Here is a 5000-nt window from a genome sequence, read left to right as displayed (position 1 = left end):
TAACCCTAACCCTAACCCTAACCCTAACCCTAACCCTAACCCTAACCCTAACCCTAACCCTAACCCTAACCCTAACCCTAACCCTAACCCTAACCCTAACCCTAACCCTAACCCTAACCCTAACCCTAACCCTAACCCTAACCCTAACCCTAACCCTAACCCTAACCCTAACCCTAACCCTAACCCTAACCCTAACCCTAACCCTAACCCTAACCCTAACCCTAACCCTAACCCTAACCCTAACCCTAACCCTAACCCTAACCCTAACCCTAACCCTAACCCTAACCCTAACCCTAACCCTAACCCTAACCCTAACCCTAACCCTAACCCTAACCCTAACCCTAACCCTAACCCTAACCCTAACCCTAACCCTAACCCTAACCCTAACCCTAACCCTAACCCTAACCCTAACCCTAACCCTAACCCTAACCCTAACCCTAACCCTAACCCTAACCCTAACCCTAACCCTAACCCTAACCCTAACCCTAACCCTAACCCTAACCCTAACCCTAACCCTAACCCTAACCCTAACCCTAACCCTAACCCTAACCCTAACCCTAACCCTAACCCTAACCCTAACCCTAACCCTAACCCTAACCCTAACCCTAACCCTAACCCTAACCCTAACCCTAACCCTAACCCTAACCCTAACCCTAACCCTAACCCTAACCCTAACCCTAACCCTAACCCTAACCCTAACCCTAACCCTAACCCTAACCCTAACCCTAACCCTAACCCTAACCCTAACCCTAACCCTAACCCTAACCCTAACCCTAACCCTAACCCTAACCCTAACCCTAACCCTAACCCTAACCCTAACCCTAACCCTAACCCTAACCCTAACCCTAACCCTAACCCTAACCCTAACCCTAACCCTAACCCTAACCCTAACCCTAACCCTAACCCTAACCCTAACCCTAACCCTAACCCTAACCCTAACCCTAACCCTAACCCTAACCCTAACCCTAACCCTAACCCTAACCCTAACCCTAACCCTAACCCTAACCCTAACCCTAACCCTAACCCTAACCCTAACCCTAACCCTAACCCTAACCCTAACCCTAACCCTAACCCTAACCCTAACCCTAACCCTAACCCTAACCCTAACCCTAACCCTAACCCTAACCCTAACCCTAACCCTAACCCTAACCCTAACCCTAACCCTAACCCTAACCCTAACCCTAACCCTAACCCTAACCCTAACCCTAACCCTAACCCTAACCCTAACCCTAACCCTAACCCTAACCCTAACCCTAACCCTAACCCTAACCCTAACCCTAACCCTAACCCTAACCCTAACCCTAACCCTAACCCTAACCCTAACCCTAACCCTAACCCTAACCCTAACCCTAACCCTAACCCTAACCCTAACCCTAACCCTAACCCTAACCCTAACCCTAACCCTAACCCTAACCCTAACCCTAACCCTAACCCTAACCCTAACCCTAACCCTAACCCTAACCCTAACCCTAACCCTAACCCTAACCCTAACCCTAACCCTAACCCTAACCCTAACCCTAACCCTAACCCTAACCCTAACCCTAACCCTAACCCTAACCCTAACCCTAACCCTAACCCTAACCCTAACCCTAACCCTAACCCTAACCCTAACCCTAACCCTAACCCTAACCCTAACCCTAACCCTAACCCTAACCCTAACCCTAACCCTAACCCTAACCCTAACCCTAACCCTAACCCTAACCCTAACCCTAACCCTAACCCTAACCCTAACCCTAACCCTAACCCTAACCCTAACCCTAACCCTAACCCTAACCCTAACCCTAACCCTAACCCTAACCCTAACCCTAACCCTAACCCTAACCCTAACCCTAACCCTAACCCTAACCCTAACCCTAACCCTAACCCTAACCCTAACCCTAACCCTAACCCTAACCCTAACCCTAACCCTAACCCTAACCCTAACCCTAACCCTAACCCTAACCCTAACCCTAACCCTAACCCTAACCCTAACCCTAACCCTAACCCTAACCCTAACCCTAACCCTAACCCTAACCCTAACCCTAACCCTAACCCTAACCCTAACCCTAACCCTAACCCTAACCCTAACCCTAACCCTAACCCTAACCCTAACCCTAACCCTAACCCTAACCCTAACCCTAACCCTAACCCTAACCCTAACCCTAACCCTAACCCTAACCCTAACCCTAACCCTAACCCTAACCCTAACCCTAACCCTAACCCTAACCCTAACCCTAACCCTAACCCTAACCCTAACCCTAACCCTAACCCTAACCCTAACCCTAACCCTAACCCTAACCCTAACCCTAACCCTAACCCTAACCCTAACCCTAACCCTAACCCTAACCCTAACCCTAACCCTAACCCTAACCCTAACCCTAACCCTAACCCTAACCCTAACCCTAACCCTAACCCTAACCCTAACCCTAACCCTAACCCTAACCCTAACCCTAACCCTAACCCTAACCCTAACCCTAACCCTAACCCTAACCCTAACCCTAACCCTAACCCTAACCCTAACCCTAACCCTAACCCTAACCCTAACCCTAACCCTAACCCTAACCCTAACCCTAACCCTAACCCTAACCCTAACCCTAACCCTAACCCTAACCCTAACCCTAACCCTAACCCTAACCCTAACCCTAACCCTAACCCTAACCCTAACCCTAACCCTAACCCTAACCCTAACCCTAACCCTAACCCTAACCCTAACCCTAACCCTAACCCTAACCCTAACCCTAACCCTAACCCTAACCCTAACCCTAACCCTAACCCTAACCCTAACCCTAACCCTAACCCTAACCCTAACCCTAACCCTAACCCTAACCCTAACCCTAACCCTAACCCTAACCCTAACCCTAACCCTAACCCTAACCCTAACCCTAACCCTAACCCTAACCCTAACCCTAACCCTAACCCTAACCCTAACCCTAACCCTAACCCTAACCCTAACCCTAACCCTAACCCTAACCCTAACCCTAACCCTAACCCTAACCCTAACCCTAACCCTAACCCTAACCCTAACCCTAACCCTAACCCTAACCCTAACCCTAACCCTAACCCTAACCCTAACCCTAACCCTAACCCTAACCCTAACCCTAACCCTAACCCTAACCCTAACCCTAACCCTAACCCTAACCCTAACCCTAACCCTAACCCTAACCCTAACCCTAACCCTAACCCTAACCCTAACCCTAACCCTAACCCTAACCCTAACCCTAACCCTAACCCTAACCCTAACCCTAACCCTAACCCTAACCCTAACCCTAACCCTAACCCTAACCCTAACCCTAACCCTAACCCTAACCCTAACCCTAACCCTAACCCTAACCCTAACCCTAACCCTAACCCTAACCCTAACCCTAACCCTAACCCTAACCCTAACCCTAACCCTAACCCTAACCCTAACCCTAACCCTAACCCTAACCCTAACCCTAACCCTAACCCTAACCCTAACCCTAACCCTAACCCTAACCCTAACCCTAACCCTAACCCTAACCCTAACCCTAACCCTAACCCTAACCCTAACCCTAACCCTAACCCTAACCCTAACCCTAACCCTAACCCTAACCCTAACCCTAACCCTAACCCTAACCCTAACCCTAACCCTAACCCTAACCCTAACCCTAACCCTAACCCTAACCCTAACCCTAACCCTAACCCTAACCCTAACCCTAACCCTAACCCTAACCCTAACCCTAACCCTAACCCTAACCCTAACCCTAACCCTAACCCTAACCCTAACCCTAACCCTAACCCTAACCCTAACCCTAACCCTAACCCTAACCCTAACCCTAACCCTAACCCTAACCCTAACCCTAACCCTAACCCTAACCCTAACCCTAACCCTAACCCTAACCCTAACCCTAACCCTAACCCTAACCCTAACCCTAACCCTAACCCTAACCCTAACCCTAACCCTAACCCTAACCCTAACCCTAACCCTAACCCTAACCCTAACCCTAACCCTAACCCTAACCCTAACCCTAACCCTAACCCTAACCCTAACCCTAACCCTAACCCTAACCCTAACCCTAACCCTAACCCTAACCCTAACCCTAACCCTAACCCTAACCCTAACCCTAACCCTAACCCTAACCCTAACCCTAACCCTAACCCTAACCCTAACCCTAACCCTAACCCTAACCCTAACCCTAACCCTAACCCTAACCCTAACCCTAACCCTAACCCTAACCCTAACCCTAACCCTAACCCTAACCCTAACCCTAACCCTAACCCTAACCCTAACCCTAACCCTAACCCTAACCCTAACCCTAACCCTAACCCTAACCCTAACCCTAACCCTAACCCTAACCCTAACCCTAACCCTAACCCTAACCCTAACCCTAACCCTAACCCTAACCCTAACCCTAACCCTAACCCTAACCCTAACCCTAACCCTAACCCTAACCCTAACCCTAACCCTAACCCTAACCCTAACCCTAACCCTAACCCTAACCCTAACCCTAACCCTAACCCTAACCCTAACCCTAACCCTAACCCTAACCCTAACCCTAACCCTAACCCTAACCCTAACCCTAACCCTAACCCTAACCCTAACCCTAACCCTAACCCTAACCCTAACCCTAACCCTAACCCTAACCCTAACCCTAACCCTAACCCTAACCCTAACCCTAACCCTAACCCTAACCCTAACCCTAACCCTAACCCTAACCCTAACCCTAACCCTAACCCTAACCCTAACCCTAACCCTAACCCTAACCCTAACCCTAACCCTAACCCTAACCCTAACCCTAACCCTAACCCTAACCCTAACCCTAACCCTAACCCTAACCCTAACCCTAACCCTAACCCTAACCCTAACCCTAACCCTAACCCTAACCCTAACCCTAACCCTAACCCTAACCCTAACCCTAACCCTAACCCTAACCCTAACCCTAACCCTAACCCTAACCCTAACCCTAACCCTAACCCTAACCCTAACCCTAACCCTAACCCTAACCCTAACCCTAACCCTAACCCTAACCCTAACCCTAACCCTAACCCTAACCCTAACCCTA

Source organism: Pongo pygmaeus, chromosome 11 (assembly GCF_028885625.2).
Source record: "Pongo pygmaeus isolate AG05252 chromosome 11, NHGRI_mPonPyg2-v2.0_pri, whole genome shotgun sequence".
Lineage (NCBI taxonomy): Eukaryota > Metazoa > Chordata > Mammalia > Primates > Hominidae > Pongo > Pongo pygmaeus.
This window is presented reverse-complemented; position numbering follows the sequence as displayed.